The sequence below is a fragment of the Rhipicephalus sanguineus genome, chromosome 8 (genome assembly GCF_013339695.2).
Source record: "Rhipicephalus sanguineus isolate Rsan-2018 chromosome 8, BIME_Rsan_1.4, whole genome shotgun sequence".
NCBI lineage: Eukaryota > Metazoa > Arthropoda > Arachnida > Ixodida > Ixodidae > Rhipicephalus > Rhipicephalus sanguineus.
Genome location: NC_051183.1, coordinates 75,698,089 through 75,717,841, shown reverse-complemented (window position 1 = coordinate 75,717,841; position 19,753 = coordinate 75,698,089). Strand labels below are relative to the sequence as shown.

Sequence of the window (19,753 nt, the reverse complement as noted above, 5' to 3'; positions counted from 1 at the left end):
TTTGTTAGGTGCGTGCTGTGAGGCCCGTGTTGTGTATAAATTTAGGTAGTGTTTTGTGGAATCTGTTATGATGTATACAATGGCCATACGTTGGCTATGGCACTAAACTCAAGTGTTGTTAATGTCTCGTAATGTATAACTTTCAGAGTAAATGTACCATAATTGGAACGATACGGAGAACCGGTCATTGAGACTTCGCTACTGTATCGAATGGTGAAGAATGTAATGAGAATATAGTTTTGTAATAGGTACTACGCTGTTACTGAGATGAAGGCATGGTTTGGGACATAGGAAACTTTAAATATTGCAAACGAGAATAGGTTTGAGTTATGCGGCAATGGACGCAAGACATATGCAAATAGTGTGAAACTATCTTGTTTCGTGGGTCTGGTGGTCTAGTCGTTATGGCGCTCGACTGCTGACCCGAAGGTCGCGGGATCGAATCCCGGCCGCGGCGGCTGCATTTTCGATGGAGGCGAAAATGTTTGAGGCCCGTGTAATTAGATTTAGGTGCACGTTAAAGAACCCCAGGTGGTCGATATTTCCGGAGCCCTCCAATACGGCGTCCCTCGTAATCATGTCGTGGTTCTGGGACGTTAAAACCCCAGATATTATTATTGTTTCGTGAATATGTCGCAAACTACTTCGAAAAGTTATTGGCTATAGTCATCATGATGGAAGCAATTATTTTCAAGGGTAATATATGGCAATGAAATTAAATTATGATTGTGGCGGGGGGGGGGTGCACTTGTAATAAAACGTGGTTCGATTTCTTGCACTTTTCTAAGGGTGATCAGACAGATGGATACACGATTATTTTGTCGAATATTTATCTTAGAAGATTCGATTTCTGGTGGCCAATCACCTTCGTCCCTTGAGTCGCCCATTTTCTCAAGATGTCAGTCTTCAAGAAACAACAAACAATGTTCGGACATCCAGAATGAGTAAGAAAACCCGAACCCCGATATTGGTTAAGGCTGCGTGTGGCGCGGCTTATTTCGCACACAACAGAATGGTGTCCAAAAAAAATTAAAAGCGCTGCTGCGAGCTGTCAAAACGCGCGAAGACATTGCGATCAACACCAGCTGCTCCGCGTGCATAGAAGTCCGAATATAAAACAGCTCCACAAGAACAACGCCCGCTGAGTTATGGAGCGAGCAGACGAAATTTAAACGAACAGACGGCGACGAACAAAACAAGATTCGAAGGATTCAGTTGCCCCTGGCAACGACAGCGTCGCTATGACGTCGAAGCCACGGCTCCCAGGGCCGCGTCGCCGATTGGCGCTCCTCCAGGGGTATAAAAGGGAGACGCCGGCTCCTCGCCGGCTCACTCGACAGCTGTTGTCGACCGGTCTTGCTCATCGCATCAAGGTGCGCTGCTTCATTTTCGCTTTTGCGTTGGTTTTGTAGGGAACCCCTGGAGATCAGATATATTTCATTTTATTTCCGTGTGGTTTCCACTCAACGGTCAGTGCGATAAGCGTAGCCAAGCTTCGGAAGATAAGTGATCTAGAGTGCATATATATGTTATTCTATATTTTTATATTTTAGTGCATGCTATCGTGTGTTGCTGCTTGCTAGACAAAGTTGCTGTAACAAATAATGTCCATATCTTTATAATATCTTATCCCAGGGATGCTTTACATGCTAGTCCGTAAGATCAGATCAAACACTTCAGTAAGGCATATCGGAAAAAAAAATTCACTGTTGAACCCAATACTGGGAGGCTTAGTAAGGATGCCTTGATCGCTGCTCATCGCGTTAGCCAATCACCTGTTAGCGGTACAGCTTAGATTGACAAGCGTGCTAGAAAAAAAGAGATGACACTTTGTAACTCGTAACCGTGAATGCATGATTTGTAAATTAGCTCTATGGAATACACTCAAAACCTCTTCAAAGAAGTTTCTCAGTGTTATTTAGGTCACAGGCGTGATTTTTTTCAGGTTGCTCGCTCTCGTTGGCGAGGGTGACGCATCCAACATGTCCGCTATATATGTTCCAAGAAGCTCTTTCCTCTCCGACTAGACTTAATTTCGAGAAAGGTGTCTTGCTTGTCACGAAAGATTGCTTCATTATGCTCGTAAAAAAAAAGCTCGCAAGGCGCCTTACAATACAATGGTATAGACTCAGCACGCTGTCATTTTGGGAATAGTGTTTGTTAATATTACAGAAAAGTTGTTTTCGGGTATTCGTTTGTCATGCTACGGCCTACGCGAAATACTTGAAGGGCACGCTACCGCTAACTTTAATTTCGCGGTTTCAGCACACGAGCTTGCTAGCGCTGAAGTGTTTGTCATTTAGGTTAACTTCTAGTTGTACAGGTCAGTTATTTCAATTTCATTTGCTTGAACTTAACGACATTACGATGCTCCTTTGCAATTTTTTTTTTGCGATCTGGTCTCAGAGGTACCCGAATCGAGTACACGTTAATTCTCCGAAATAAAGAACTTCACAGATTACACTTCTAACACTTTCACGTTTCTCGTTATTGTTTACTAAATGTATCCAGCTTGGTATCCAATATTCGTCTGCTCATGTTTCAATGCCACCCTAACCCGACGACCCGGTTAACTCCAATTTGTCGCATTGTACGAATGACAAAGTTGTCGTTCGTGGGGTTGTCAAGGTTATTTCCGGCGCTCGGTGTCGCTACGCATCCTCAAGTCGTAATCCCGTCCCGGCGTTTCTGTTTTCGTCGCCTTCTAGGAAAGCTCGGTTGCCATGGCAACGGGGAAAAAACCCATCGCAGACGCTTCCGCAGAAGAAGGCCACCTTCCCTAACAAATCCATCGATCCGTTTCGCCGGCGTGGATAGTTCGCTGACCTTCCGTAACTGTCAAACGTACTGTACCACATCGTGGCACTAACTTCCTTGAACACTTGAAAGGCTTCTTTTAACGGCTGCCTGTGATATTTTTAATATCAGACAGGCTGTATTATTAATCAGACAGGCTTTAATTACCTAAAATTTGTTGCTGTAGTGGTTAAGTTTGGTTCTGCAATCATTCTTCCTTCCGCTATTCCTTGTAGCTGTTTTAATAATGAAATAGGCCGACTTTCATGTTAGTCGCCTCAGGGGTACAGTGTTTATGGTGCTCGGCTACTGACCCGGAGGTCGCGTGTTCGATCCCGGCTGCGGCGGTCGCATTTAGATGGTTGTGAAATGCAAAAGCACCCCTATATCTATATTTAGGCCCAAGTTAAGGAACCCAGGTGGTCTAAATTTCCGGAGCCCTCAACTACGGCGTTTGTGATACTCGTATCGTGGTTTTGGGACGTAAAACCCAATCATAATAATAGTAATAATAATGATAATGATGACGATAATAATAATAATAATAATAATAATAATAATAATAATAATAATAATAATAATAATAATAATAATAATAATAATAATAATAATAATAATAATAATAATAATAATAATAATAATAATTATTATAAGTATTATTATTATTATTATTATTATTATTATTATTATTATTATTATTATTATTCATGACTGCTCTAACGGTTAAGCTGGCTCGGAGAGCTGCCACGGTTTCTTAAATAACTGCAGTTATGTTTGTTATTCAGTCACGTCTTCATAGTAACAAGTTTTACTGCTGAAGCGACTCAGTCGAGCTATCGTGGTTTCTGTAATTACCCTTAATTTTCGAAATTACCTAGCCAGGATATTATTCTTACGACGCCGGTGTTTTTGACGCGTAGCGTATGCCTCGATATTTGGATTTTTCGCGTTAAAATATCGCGGGGGCTATTTCTAATGAACGTAAGAGGCTTTCATCTTCGAAAGTGTTGGTGTTTCAGTTAAAAAGCAACGTTCTGTTAGGTTTGTCGAATCCGCGTTAACGACTGATGGAGTTTTGCTAATAAGTTGTGTACATATTGGAAGGCATATCTCTCTGGAGAAATAGCAAGAGGCCCGGTAGGTGCCTGGCTACAGTCAGGCACCTACCGGGCCTTTTGGTTATGTCTCCAAAGACAATAGGTAAAAGTGCCTTGAATAAAATAATCAATCAATCAATCAATTAATCAATCAATCAATCAATCAATCAATCAATCAATCAATCAATCAATCAATCAATCAATCAATCAATCAATCAATCAATCAATCAATCAATCAATCAATCAATCAATCAATCAATCAATCAATCAATCAATCAATCAATCAATCAATCAATCAGTCAATCAATCAATCAATCAATCAATCAATCAATCAATCAATCAATCAATCAATCAATCAATCAATCAATCAATCAATCAATCAATCAATCAATCAATCAATCAATCAATCGATCGAATCGATCGATCGATCGATCGATCGATCGATCGATCAATCAATCAATTAACATAAATTGAGGACGACGCAGAGAGCCATGGAACGGAAAATGACAGGTGTAACCTTAAGGGACAAGAAGAGAGAAGACTGGGTCCGAGAACAAACAGGCGTTAAGGACATCTCAGTCGAAACCAAGAAGAAGAAATGGGCATGGGGAGGGCATGTAGCGTGTAGGAAAGATAACCGCTGGTCATTAAGAGTAACTGACTGGATTCCAAAAGAAGGCAAACGCACGAGTGGGAGACAGAAAGTTAGGTAGGCAGATGAGATTAAGAAGTTTGCGGGTATAATGTGGCCGCGGCAAGCACGGGACCAGGTCGATTGGCGCAACATGGGAGAGGCCTTTGCCCTGCAGTGGGCGCAGTCAGGCTGATGAATGAATGAATGAATGAATGAATGAATGAATGAATGAATGAATGAATGAAAGGTTTTCGTTTGCTACAACGTCAGATGTGTCATTCGTGAAGCTTGTTTCTTGAAGTATATCGCGAGTGCGCAAACCTGGGGCAGGCGATAAATATATCCCTCTTTGCGTCGGTATCCTTTACCAGACAGGAAACCGCGATCTACCGCTGTCGTTCGCAGCTCCTGCTTGTTGCGGCTGGAGCGAGCGCTGCGGATAACGCCGTAATCCGATGCCTTGCGCGTGCTACACTTTTTTTTCTTTCCCGGACGGAAATGTTCGTGGTAGTCTGCCCCGTAGTTTTCCATCTGCTAACGTGATACGAATGACACTCAAACTGTTTTCAAACTGCTCTCGGGTGTAATCGGATTCCCTGTTATGTCGCACCTCTGTTGGAAAGGAGTTTTTTTTTTTTTTTTCCTTTTTTGACAATGTATTGTGAAGGATGACGGTATGAATGATTAAGGCAATCTTAAGGCTTTTGCATGTCAGCGTTTCTTTTTTAAATAGTTTATTTCAATACAAAGGTTGCTAGGGCATCCGGAATACTCGCCCACAAATTACGTTCGACCGCGCCCCCCCCCCCCCCCCCCCCCCGGCACCCAGGCTACGCCTGTGATTGTTATGCATTGTCTGAAGTCATCGACACTTCAACTCAAGATGAAAGCTTAAGTGATCCTATGCCAGTGTCTTCATTTGCTGCGCCACCGGGCATCCGCCGATCCAAAATGTTAGGAATATTTAGAAGTCATGTTAGTGCGGGGCATTAGGTACCCAGAAACTGATAATTCTTTCCACGTGCTTTCACGTTCATGTGCACGTGTGGCCTACATATTATTTCCTTAGCATTGGGTACCCCGTTTTCTGGAACTTCCGAACGGAATATAACCCCAGGAAACGTATCTCCAGCTCTGTTAGAAACTTACGAGTCTGAACAACTACGAGCGCCAGTTCGCCCGACAATCCGCAAATTTCTGTAATATTTTCCCGCACTTATTGCGTAGCTTGCGCGCTCTTTGTTAATTTACTTAATTCATTGAGAAGTGTGGAGTACAGACGTACTCATGAAAAGTACCCCACGTAACAAAAACGCTTCCGCTTATCTCGCACTGGCCGGGAAATTGCTGTAAGGATGAGTATTTTTTGGACGCTTCCACAGTAGTATCGTGCTTACTATCATGCAGAGTTTACCTTGCTCAATAATCGCTTGTAGAGAGAGGCACTTAAAGGGAAGTTACGAATATCTATCATGTCCAAACACAACGAAGATATCCTTAATGTAAACCCGCGATTAGTTACCGTTCCCCACCCCCTCCACCCTCTTTATAGACCATATTGCGGACGGGTCTCGGTGCCCTCACATTGGTCTGTTAGCTTTGCCGTTTTGTATGTTGAACTACTGAGCGAGCAGTGATACAGTACACACATGCGCATGGAAACGGTTGGGTTGGTGCACTCGACGTCTCGTGGCCTTATTAATACAGGTTGAGATATACGAAATTAAGAAAACATTCGTTTAACAGCCCCAGCTGGCGGCGCCCATGTGTCCTACGTGAAATCGTCTATAGGTAAATCATCCTTAGTGGCCAAGATTTTCGTTCTCTGTTTGACGATAAGAAATTTAAGCGTATAGGGATTCGAAAACTTTCGGACTGTCCAAATTGCCAACGGTTCTGATAGTTCTTATCTACGGAGTCAAATTAAGCTCGGGGAGACCTGTTCCATTAAAATTGTACTTGAAATTTTCTGTCTTCGTGGAAAGTTTGGTAAGCTTGCCAAGAAAGTTTCACGGGCATTTGGCGTGCCTCATGAAAGCTTCTTTGTGAAGATTTCCACGTGCCGAGGGCGCACGGATTCTCAAAACAAAACGAAAAAATATGAAGTGGTCCGGCTGGTTTCCCAATTGCGCCGACGAGCAAAAACCAAACAAAATTTAGCGGGCACTGGGTACAGGAGAAAGGGAAAGCGCAGACAAGGGAGAGAGAGAGGGAGCGGTTCGGTGCTGATCGCCGGCAGTCACTGACGCAATCGCTGGCACGTTAACGGTGGTCGTTATAGGGTCGTGCCAATGCCATGCAGTGCACGAAGCGGTGCGGAACGCCAGCAAGAAAAAGGCGCGTAGGCGTAGTATAACAGTGCAGCCAGCCAAAACTTCAAGAGAGAGAGCAAAAAAAAAATATGCAACAAAACGTGGGACGAAAGTCACTGCGATTCTGTTGCTAGGCACGGCAAAAGCACGGTCGGCTTCAAAGCACGTCGCTTAGCAAAGGGTGACCCGTGCCTTGAGCGTCGCTGGAAACGACTCCGGCCTTCGCTGCCCTTGTCGCTAGGCTGACTGCTGGTGATGATGTGAGGCGAAGTGGAAGTAACTGTTCGTTTTGTTTTCTCGCTCATGAAGGCGAAAGCCTTAGATGCCTCGTCAAATGCGAAAAGCGACCGTTGCGTACACACGAGTGATGCGAAAAAAATCATCACGTGATGGCGTCACTATATGACGTCAGCACGACGTCACGGGTCCCGAAAATTTTGCACGTCGTCATGACGGCGCATAGCTTTACGCCACATGATAACGTCACCACATGGCATCGCTGCTTGGTGAAAGACGGACCGATCCCGGAGGCACTGCAAAACCACGTGACGTGCAGAAAGCTTTCAGTGCCTCCGATCCCGGAGGCAGTGCAAAACCACGTTGAGTGCAGGACGCTATTGAAGTTGGACAGGGGCGAATCAATAGATCGACTGAGAGTCGTGTTAGGCGAATGTCTCGGGAACCTGGGAGTTTCCAGGATCATGAATCACCGACTTGGCTAATCGTCCCCTCGGAAGAGGAAAGAATTTTATTCTCTCGCTGTATTTCCGTTGTCTGCAGGCTCCAGCTCTGTCTTATTGCGCTTTGATAGCTCTAGCTACAACTTCCTGGCAACGAAACCGGATGTGGTGACAGCCCGATGTGCGCTGTCTCTGGGGGCTGTGTGTGGAATCTGCGACCTCGGTTAAAGGGAAAACCGCGTGTAATGAGCGCGTTTTGACCGGTTCTTAACTTTTGAAGCCGGAACTTGGAGCGTGATAACGGAGGAAATGAAGGACGATCGGTTACAGAGAGCGCAACGAGCCTTGACAATGATAAGGGCTGCAGATATCGCGAAAGAAAGGTGATGACATAGATTTAAGAGATGAAACGAGGGTAGATGATATCGTAGTGCGGATCAAACAGGCGACAACAGGCTTGGCAGGCAACGATGTTCTGCAGAACACGCGATAAATCGGCTAGAATAGTGGGGGTCTGCCGTAAAGTTCATGGAGCTACAAGAGATTGCGTTGTTTGAAAGACATGTTGCAAGCCTGCTGCTCAAGAAGGCAGCGATTAAGAGATCCGTGGAAATGACCTTTGATGCTGATGGATGAATTGTGCAAATAAGCACACTTCTCTCTTACATATTCATTTATTTGTTTGTTTATTCACATCAGCGAAAACCGATTGCCTTATCATTGAGAGACATGACGACGACAGATTTGATCACATACCAAATCAAGGTAGCCAATGCTGTAGTTGACATCAAGAGAAAAGCCATCGATATGGGCAGGCCACGTAATGCATGGGGCAGATAACTATTGGTCAGATATAGCAACGGGTTCGGTTGCAAGGTATGGAGATCGCAGCCGAAAACAGAATAAAGTTAGGTGGAGCGACGAAATCGGGAAGTTCGCAGGCATAAAACGGGATCAGCTCGCGCAGGACAGGGTCACTTGGAGTTCAGTGGGAGAGGTCTTTGACCCCCCCAGCGGACACCAAGACGGATTGATGGTGTAGGGTTCGTAATTAGTTATCTCTCCTGTCTCTTCTCCACCTCCCCAACTGAATCCCAGAGGTGGCTGGACGGTTACAGTACGGCCGACATCAACTTCCTTCCCTTTTCGTGATTAGTTTAGTAAAAAAGCAACCAATTACTGCTGCTACCTGCCTTCTCAACTTCTGAACTCAGTAATTAGTTAAGTCTGATCAGCATGAAGTAATTTACAACTTAAGGGCGACAAAGATTATTACATTGTAATTACGCACATGCTAAGCAGGGTTCTTTAAGCATTAAGGCACCATGTTATAAGTGTTTCACGCAAACACATACGCCACGTGGTGGAAAGTGTCACCTATTGTCAGACACATCTTAGAGTCCGGAGAGGCCCCGCCCAGACGACCAAAGCGCGGCAGCCGATCGCTTCCGCAGCTAAACAAATAGTCCCACTCATGCACTCTGCAGTGTTCCCCGAAGTCGGGTCGCCGGCCGTCCGGCTCGTGACGTCAGTCCGCAGTTCGCGTCTATTGGTGCAGGCTTCTGTGCATCCACCTTTGAAGAGGAAGCCGCTGAGTTCAATAGTTGCACCCGACTATAGTAGCGCTTTGCCACACAGTCCGCTAAAATTTTTTTAACGCAACAGTGCTTTAAAAGCCGTTCCTTCTGATGCCCGTGTAAGGCAGTGTCGAAGAAATTCCCTTCCTCAGTGACCGAGTGCCGCGTGCGCAACTGGGTACCGGGTACCCAAGTGGGTCCAGGTACTCAACTTCTTAACATCTCTGCCCTTCATTTGTTTCTCTTAAATTTCTTCTGAACCTGGTTGGCATTCCTTTCTTCTTGCCTCTTTTATTTTTTTCATTTTTAAGAAATTGCGCGGCATCCGGAAAGACACGAAAAAGATTCGAAAGCGCGATAATTCCGATCATAACTCGAATTAGTCTGCGAGAAAGATTTTGCTGTCTTTCAATGGCGCACGCCTCGACGGTTCTTGTGCGCCTCATTCCGGCGGCCGATGGTAGCCCAATGTAGAATGCTGGGTCGTAGACTGCTCGCTCCTAAGAGCTGCGTAGCGTCGAGGTGCGTTTAACGCTGTTCGAGCGCAGGTGTGCAGACAACTGCCACAGACGAACTCATTAGTTGAACGAGCCACGTGAAAAAAAAAAAAAAACATACAGCGCTTACTGAACATGCACTCGTGTACATGTTTTCTTTCCTGGGATAAACGTTCCTCGAGCGAGCTGCGTTAAATATCGCGTCTAGACCGTGCCAATGAACCGAACGACGGGCTCGTACAGAACAGCTGGCGAGCAGTTTACGCTGACTAACTAAGCATGGCGGACACTCATACCACTAGCACACAGTAAAGCTTGGACATGTGCTAGTTGGTACTAAATTTTAATGTAGTTGCGCTGAGCGAAAGGCAAGATAGACCAGCAATCAAAACAAGACACGTATGTGCTCAAACTTTCAACCGTTTCTTTTTTTTTTTTTGTTTCGAAGGCACGTCAAGTATATACAGAGTAATGATTCGGTATCATTACTGTTTTGTATGCATAGCTTTGGCGTGGTTTTTCGAAAACAAACAGTTGAAAGTTTGCGCGCATACTGGTCCTGTTATCATTGTTGGTCTTTCGTGCCTTTCGCTCAGCGCAACTGAGTTAGAAGAACATGTACCACAAGTGCGAGGTTAATCGTGTCAAGTGCCTTGGAGTTTCCCCAATGCCGTTGTAGTAAGTATGAAGTTTCCGCGACATACACACTTTACAGTGCATGTCATGTGGTCATGATGATAGCTCAAGTTAGTGATATTGGCTTTTATGTGTGTGAACAACAATGCCACAAGAAGGAGAGAAGAATACAAATCAACGAAATGCGTTGAATATTAGCTGGACTTCGTCTAATTTGCTACCCTACATGTGTAGAAGGGAATGGCTGTGTAAATGAGAAAGAGAAAAGGCGGGAGTGCAGTTAATTCATGTGCATGTTGGAACGGAGCTTTACAGTCGGGTACTTAAGGCAGTGGTCTTCAGGCATTCGAGAATGGTTTGTCACAGAGAAAGAAGAAATACAACATCTAGCAGGCTAATGTTTGAGAGATGGGGCGGGGTAGAGCGGCTGGGAGAACCAATTAAAGGCAGCAGAGAGGTTTGCACGATGCACGTCTTATTTGCTACCCTGCGCCGAGACAAAAGTAAATGTAAGGAGAGAGAAACAGAAGCGATGAAAAAGATGCCACTAATCGCCAACACACTTGAACGCTTCCATCGAGTCCACAAGTTGTGGAACATAGTTGTAAAAACATAGTTGTAAAACAACTGGACGATATAGCTGCGATCGTTTGGAGCTAACGCGTAACCGTAACCGCTAACATTTGGCGGGCCAAGGGACGTCTGAAGAACACCCTGCGCCACTGCCAGTACAGACCGCAACAGCTTCGCACGTGTTGCCATAATAGGAAAAGTCTCGAAACCTTGTAATCTCAGTAATGATCCCTGCTTTCTTCGACATCGCTTCCGGCTCGCACCGTCTCCCGCTTCGTTCCTTGACGGTGTAATAGTATAGCTTTCGAGGAAAAAGCGAAGCGGTGTTTTTGTGTGCATGTCGGCGCTCTAGGTTTCCGGTCCTGTATACAACGCCCGCTTTCAGCGATATCGCGCGGTCGGCTCCCATTAGCGGGATTGGAGAAAGCTAACATTAGCGTCTGTTAGCTTTCTTTTTTTTTTGTTAGCGAGCCGGATCTTGTTTATACGATCTGGAGCGGCTCGGCTCGGGATCGGAAACGAGATGGAAGCGAGTGAAGCGAAGTGTGTGCGTCTTGACGCCCGATCCAAGGTCAGAAGCAGAAGGAAGGCGCTGTTACTATAAGCTCTCCATACTAGATTTGGTGCCTTCACGGTTTTTCTCTTTTTTTTTTTTTACCACTGCGGACTTGCCCTCCCAGTGAGCTCCATTTCTCTGATACGGCGTTTTTCTTCTTTTTTTTCTCAACTTCAATGCAATTCAGTAGTTTACTTATCTCTCATTTGAAATATACGGAAGGGCCGTCTCAAAAAAAAGCTACTACAGTGAGTAGCCTGACTAGGGGACCGCCCCCTTATAACGATAGAAAAAGGACAGTGCGTAGAACGATTATCAGAAAATAAAAACACTCACACAAAAAAATGACCGCGTATCTGCATGCTTCGCTGCAAATGTCGTCGATAGACGATAGTCTTCTGCCGGCCGTCTTTTTTTTCTGCCGGCCGTTTATGCGCCGTTTCAGCGCAGCCTAATACCCCTGTCACACGGGTCAACTCAAGTGCACTTTGAGGGAGTGCCCTTCGCCGCTAGTGCCATTCGCACGCTGTCACACGGGAACGCTTAGTGACACTCGCTGCAAAGCGCACTTGCCGGCGAGTGCGTTCGCCAAACTAACTTCGCCGAGATGGAGTGTCTAGCCTCGATAGCAGTGGCTCGAGAACAAGTGAGTTATTATTCGAAGCCGAGTTCATAGCATTTTTTAACTATCCTTTTCTTTATTAGGAATATTCTTATGCATTAAAACATGCTATAACACAAAAAACTACTTTGCTATTCTCGTTCTCGGGCAGTTTACAGCCACGACCGCCAGGGGCATGCGCAGCGCACGCTGTGCAATGGCTGCAGCTGCCGCGTTTGTACGTAAATTTTTTTTAAGGGCTGGTTATAGCTGTAACACAGTATTACTTAAAATACATTGCCTGAAATAACAAATATCTGTTGTGCTAGATAAGTACCCATCGCCATTACAATCATTTCCAAGGTGCACTTCCCTTTCTCGTGTAGCAGCGCGCTGCCAAAGTGCCATTCTGGGGGCGTTAGTGCACTCGCTCAAAATGACACTAAATTTGCCAGTGTGACCGGGGTGTAAGAAACACCAGGGTCTTTAGAATTACGTATCTGTGTATTTTCTAGTAAAGGAACACACCGCCTAATACTTACGTATTGATGTTGCGCCTCAGATATGCGTAAGATTTGCTTTTTGATCCGCAATGTTCACAAGTATGAACGCAGCTACCAGTTCAAGACGGACGGGCGAAGTAAGCTATTTTGAGAGCCCCTAACTAGCCAAGTTTCATGGCTCAATAGCAATAAAGGACCCGGACAACAGAAAACCAGACGAGACGTGTCGTCTGGTTGGTCTCGTCTTTCTAACTCGCCCAATTTGTTGTCCTTATCCAGTGGAATAGTAAGGTGGCAGGTCAAGGAAAGACTGTTTGACATAGAAACGAGAATGATACAGTAAAGGCTGCAACTTGGCTACTTGTTTTATTTAACAGTTCACATGCGGCTGCAGAACGTACAATTGAAATAACCTGGACAAACAGCCCAGAAACAAACATTTCTCCCTTTTGTTGTAATCGGTAACAACAAAGGCACTTGGTAATGAACCACATGCACGTTTCAGCTCATCTGTATGAAAAGGAGGGCTTGCTGGTTAAAAATGCGTATTTATCCAACCTATATATGGGAACACGGCGCAGCGTCATTGGGGCAGGGCAGCGCCAGCGGAAGCGCGGAGTGGATCATGAAGGGGGTGGCCTTCCTCCCAAGAATTTTTCCTTGCCCTCCCCCCCCCCCCCCCGCCCTTTAAGAGCAAACAAGCAAACATAGTGAAAACCTCACATGTCCCCCCCCTTCAGAAAAATATGTTTAGACAGTCTATAGACTCTCTAAAAGTGGGTTTAGACTATCTATACTGTCCAAATTGATTTTTGTAAAGCCGGTTGCCTCCCTGCCCCTCCCCCTTACCCGTTTATTGGCAAAATGGCTTGCATTGTATCTTTAGGAAGCCGAAATGTCAGTATTGCAAACAGGATAAAAGAGAGTTAGAAATTAGTGATGTCACATTAACATAGAGGTGATATTGGTTTTGGCGCCAAATTCAAAGGCCAGTCTGTCGTCTATTTGCTCCTCTAATTATAGACGTTAAGATGGTGAAATTAGGGACCATGAGGTACTCAAGAGCATAAGTGCGCGCAGGGTTCCCCCTTAAAGGAGGCAAAGATTCATCGCAGATCCCCCCCCCCCCCCCTCCCTTCCCTGTTGGTCGAGTCCAAAATACAACATGCTTCAAAATGGAGGAAAAAATGAAAATGAAGCAATGACGTGCTTCTCATAATGGCTTGAGTTTGGTCCCTGGCTTTCCGGGAGCCCAGGTGGGAAGTAAACAGCTGTGAAATGTGACATCAGGGGCCTTACGCCGCCATTATTGTCAAAAACCTGCGTGGTCATAATGCTGCTCTTTAAATAATGACGGAACACGTCCGACTGAGTACAAGCATGGAGCAGATTTGCACCCCTCCCTCAGTTCATTAAGGCATGCGACCCCCCCCCCCCCCCTACACCTCCCTCCTATCGTGCGCACGCCTATGCTCAAGAAGTAACATATCAGTGCAAAATGACCAGTTATTCCAGTTTAGCGTCCTTTTAGGCAAGCAGACATTTTAAGAGAATATATATCCTTGACGCGTGCGGCGAGGGGACACTGTCACTTACGGTCGGGTGATCACGGTTGCCAGGCGGATGCGGCATCCAGCCGGGAAGCGGAACGCGAGACCTTCGAAGGTATCGCGATTACGACACCTCTAGAGCAATCACTTGTCGTTGTGGCAGTCGACCTACGGCGTTGCATCCTGCCACAAACAAGCCGATTATGTCATACGCTCGATCACGTGCGCGTGGCGTCAAGACGCCGATGATCTCGACGCCACGTTGCGCCAGGATTCCGTCATCGAAACCCCTTGTTTCCGTTCGCGTACGCGCCTCCACAGACGTCCGCTGGCACAGTCGCCATTGTTGAGACCCCTCATAAAACATGTGGGCCGCTCGCACAACTGGTGCAAGGCCGAGCTCACGGCGGAGCTTGTGGCCGACATAGATTATTATCAAGGTCTTGATTACGTGCCCCTGATTAGCAAAGCGTCAATTCTCAGTCATAATCGGAAAGGTCCAATTAACAATGCCTTAATTAGAAAGGCGTTAATTAACGCAATATTAATTAGTCGACCTAATGAACAATAAATTAATTGACATGTTCTTGATTAGCGTGACTTTAATTGACAACGTATTAATTACTTGTAACTTGCAATGTATTAATTAGCATGGTCATAAATAACAGCGACTTCATTACCATGGTCTTATTAGCGTGGTCATAGCAATGTACTAACAAATTTAATTGCCGTGATATCAATTAGCATGATTCTAATTAGCATGGCCAGGTCTACGGGACTCGAGATGCCATATGAGGTAGATACCATTCGTGATGATGATAGTTTCCTTGTGGCACGAACCGGCGCAATGAAAAGCTTTACCTGCTCCGCCGTTAAGTCCATTTGCATGGTCTGTATTGATGGTCTAGACACTTCAACTCCTTTCGGTCCCATGGACTTGAACTTATTAGGCGTATTGCTCCGACGAATATCTCCGAATTAAGAAAAAAATATTGGAGGCGACCCCAATCCTCGGCTTAGGTTGTCTGGTATAGTGGCACCCGCACGTCGCGTTCGTGGGGTCTGGTGTATTCCTTAGGTTAACCATTGCGTTTCGCCGCGCTCCCGAAGCGAATCTCAGAGGCCACGTTGAAAGAAGCGTCTGGTTGAGATGTACTCTGCCAGGTGTCGCAACAGTCCCAGCTGTTCACAAGAAAAGCGTGTGCTCTTTCTATGGTCAAAGAACTGATTCAATTAATTTTCCTTTATTATCCTCTCAGTTAATTGGCCGTTATCATAAGTAAACTTTTGTTCCGATATCTTATGTATCCCATATGTCTTAAGTTTTATAACCGGAGCCATCGATTGAGTACCAGTATCATTTTTCAGAAGCTTTTTTCTTAAATTTCAGTAAACTGCAGTGCTCGACCGGAAGTGCTACTCGGTGCTCATATATATATATATATATATATATATATATATATATATATATATATATATATATATATATATATATATATATATATATAGTCTTGTGGTGAATTTCCGCAAGGGACATTGTTGGAGGATAGAACAGAGAAATTTCTTGTTCTGCACTCGATGTTGAAACACATGCAGAGGCTTGAAGTTATGAGAAATCGTTGAATAGGAAATGCCACTAGATGTAACGCTTCGACAAGAAACTCATCTTCTCTGCCCGCTGGAACTTCGCCTGACGTATTGCGCGATATTTTTAGCATGCCGGCAGTCGGGGACCAGTTGCTCATTTACGTGTTTGAAAAAAAAAACACGTTATTATGTATACAGTTGTTCTGCATGCAAATGCATAAAAACAACACGAGAGAGATAGCGCGGGAGAGGGAAAGAAAAGAACGGGCTAGAATACGTCCTCTGAGGGTCACACTAAGGCCACTCGCTTGAAGAGCTGAAAGAAAAAAAAAATATAAGGCAGAGAAAAAGATTCACACACGGAAACAAGATAAAGGAAGAGGGGGAGATGAAGACACACAATAACATCACATTCCAGGCAGAGTATCGGAATGACAGATAAGAAGAGAGATTCTAGTCCGTTGGTTGATAAGGATTTCAAGCACAGCCTCGTGACCCTCACACCTATAGTTGATGCACATTCATCTTGAAAGAAGAAAAATCGTCGAATTTTGTGCGATTAAGATTATATTGCTGGAATTTCCTCAGTGGCGCGTGCGTCAAGTGCTCAGAAAAAGACTGGACGAGGCACACAAGGGTCAGGGCCCATTAGGAACGTGTTTACTTCACACAATTTGGAAATGCCCGTCTACGAATGTGTTCGTCTACTGCATGTATTTTGCGACAATAAAATTTGTTCCAACCTGTCACTGTGTGTGTCCGCTTCTGTCCCTCTTGCGTCTGCGAGCTGCTCGTCTAATTGTGCATCAGTAACCAACCCTTCCCTCCGCTGTGTAAGCTTAACATGAGAAAAAAACCATGCCTTTGCACACCCCTCCCCTACCGATCGCTTATTGGTAGCTTGCACGTGACGTCAGGGGCGCACAACATGGCTCCAACATGGCGGCTGAGATGACGTCAAGGCAGTGTAATCACGCGGTGATTAACCTGCTTCAGTGTGATAACGACGTTGTTGGAATGTTATTGGGCCTGTGTGCATGAGCAACGAAGTAACCAGCATACGATATACTGATAACACTAACGTGGCATCCCAGAGTTCGCGTCCAACCACGTTGGTGCTCCAACGTGGCTGTTTCAGTGACGTCAATGGAAGCCATCTATACATCTAACCGGGAACATGAATTAAAGCAGGGGCAGCGCAGTAAGACTCGAACAAAGAAGACGCGCGATGACGGCTGGCTTCTAACCGATCAAGGAGGCCGATATGGGCTAGTTTGCACTTTATCGCTAGGTTTTGCGCCTCTTTCCTTTCTTCTAAGTTTTCTAACCTTGTTACTCGGCGCTACAACCAAACCTAGCGATTTCTCTTGATTTATTGTGGACAACCACTGTTTCTGTTTGACATGTTGAACACACACACACACAAAAAAAAAAGAGGACACAAGGAGGTACGACGACTCGGGCGGTAAGTGGTACCTCCTTCTGTCCTCGTCTTTTTTGTGCGGTCAAGATGTCAAACAGTAAGCACCAACTGGGCCAAACGCAAGTTCTCCTGAACCACGGTTTCGTATGCGAACAGAGCCTAATATCACATCTGTACAAGCAACCTGCCTCCAATAAATAAGTGGCATGTCTTATTTGTTCCTGTCCAATACGCTGCGTTCTTCCAGGGTAACTGTGAATGAACTCGTGCAGACCAATGTCCTAGTTGGAAACGTTTCTCGCCCTCGCCTTCCGCGTGAAAGGGAACGTGGTCGGTCGCTATTGCGTTCGGCTAGTGTCGACTTACTCCCACGCGGAAAACGCCGCTCCGCAGCCCAGAACATGACGTCACACGTAGGCAAAAAAAAAAAACCATCGTCTCTCCGCCGTCGCGGTCGGAAAAACACGCCTCGCTACGCGATATCTTTCCCACTGTCAGATGGCACGTTACGCGACGCGAAGCGTTTCACTGATGCCGTCATCGAGGGACTATTTCAGAGCGTGACCGTTACAACAGGAATGCCGTCTGTGACTGCAACAGTACACCTCGCTATAATAGTTAAAACAGCCTTGAATAATGTTCAATCAATCAATCAATCAATCAGTCAATCAATCAATCAATCAATCAATCAATCAATCAATCAATCAATCAATCAATCAATCAATCAATCAATCAATCATTCAATCAATTTTTAATCATTTCTCGGCTCGTCATCATTAGAGGGATTATGTCCACCTCGGGAACCATGACTCTAGCTTAGATCTGTCGTGTCCGTGGTGTTGTGGGCGAACTCCAAATTGAATTAAATTCTGGGATCTTACGAGCGAAAACCGCTTAATCTTTATTTGTCACGCCGTAGTGGGAGACTTAAATCAAACGAGGACAAAGCATATCGTTCTATCTTGAGTATCAAGATCTCTGATGTAAGAGCTAACTGATGTTAGCCACCATTTAACCAGAATTAGCTAACAGTAGCCGATGTTAGCCATATTCTAGCCAATGACCTATCTAACAGGCACGTAGGCAAGGGGGGGGGGGGGGCGGGGGGGCCCGGGCCCCCCCCCGAAATTTTTCAAGCCTTCTATATTCCCAGGCAACTTTTTTTTGTTTTTGCCATGGAAAGACTTTCTTTCGAACAATTAGGCCTTGGGCCCCCCCCCGAAAAAAAATCCTGGCTACGTGCCTGCTATCTAATACCCCTTTTATGCTTTAAGGTAATAGGAAAGTTAAAAGCGCCATGTCGAAAATTAATCATGAATTAAACTATAGAATTTCACGTCCCAAGAACACAGTGGTTTATGAATGGTGCTGGTGGACAGAACTGCGGACAACGCTGAGGTAGACAACCACGTAATATTGATTACACAAATATCTCTGATCGGGTATCAAACCCGCGATGTCGTGACCAGCAGCGCCGCCTGCGCCACAGCATGTTAACGAATCCCGGCGGTTCGAGGTCGTTGGGGTCAAGGACAGCGTCGACGAAACATGCGTCTAACTCTCGTATGCGATCGTTTTTTTTTTTTTGTCTTTATTTACGACATCATACTAAGGGGCTGCCGAGTGCGTTTTACAAGCGCAAGTAAATCGACATTGACATTCGGGCAACTCGTAATACTCCCACGTGCGGAGGTAATGAGCCGTTGCCGATATATTGTGCCACGCCTCTCACCAAGGGGCGTGTGCAGGTTCACGAACTGCCTTAAATCGATTCCATGAGGGAGGCACTTAGGCTTAACTGGGGTCTACAAGCTGGCAACAGTTAGCTAAACGATGTTCTTCGAACGGTAGCCTGACGAACCCGAAATAGGATTCAGACCCTCCGGGTTGCAAAGGTCATCTTCTCGAAACGCCACTCCAGAGGAAGGCGGCTGCCGAGTTGTCTGCAGGCACTGAGAGAATAATGTTTTGAGCCTTGCAAGTGCGTCACCGTATTTTTGTTTTTCACTCTGTGTCCCAGACTACCGTGAATTTAGGTGCATAGGTCGTACGGTAACTCGATCGAATCGTGTATCGTTCGTTAGTGTATAAGCGGTGCAAAGGCTGGTGGAAGCCGGGAGACCGTGGCGTGTCACTGAAGAAAACCGCGCAGAAGAAAGATAAAGAGGAAGAGGCTCACAAGAACTACCTTCGTTAAAGAAGCTTATGTACAACGCGAGGACTCCCACAGCTGGACCATGTGTCGACCTCACTAAGACGACAACGACAATACGTTGAAGACAGCAGCGGCGTCGTGACGGTGACGTCAGCACGATACTGCGGTGTTGTCGCAGTGAAATGTATGTTTTATCTGTATCTTTCGTTAAATAAATGGATTATGTGCCCCTCACGACTCAACGTGGAACGCTGTTGCTGACGAAACGGACGGAGGGGCAGATACTACTGGTGGTTGACTGCTTGCAATTCAAACGGAAAATAACGCGGGGGAAAATACAAAAACAGGGGCAGTAGACGTGGCGTGGTGGCCACAGGAACCTTGACAACCTCACTGTCTTGGGAGCACGCGCAATGCTAACATGTAGGGACATTCGTGGATGGTGCTAGGGTCACCCATCCTCTATAGTGCCTGACCGTGCGAAAGCACCGAATGTCCACCAAACAAGCGGGGCGAAGGGGGCCCTAGAAATCCCTCTCTTCCTGCCTGCCTCCTTCAGTTCTGAGTTTTCCATTC

The 19,753-nt window shown here is 45.6% G+C and overlaps 1 protein-coding gene across 2 annotated transcripts in view; it reads left to right on the top strand.

Moving 5' to 3' along the window:
- LOC119402109 (mitochondrial uncoupling protein 2) overlaps positions 1-19,753 on the top strand; it is a 64,231-nt gene that overhangs the window by 25,639 nt on the left and 18,839 nt on the right. The window contains exon 1 of one of the 2 annotated variants that reach the window (XM_037669219.2): positions 1,308-1,373. The exons of the other annotated variant lie outside the window; for it this stretch is intronic. The gene's annotated coding sequence lies outside the window, so the exon portion shown is untranslated. Of the gene's footprint in view, positions 1-1,307; positions 1,374-19,753 lie in introns of those variants that run through there. 2 annotated transcript variants of the gene reach the window in all.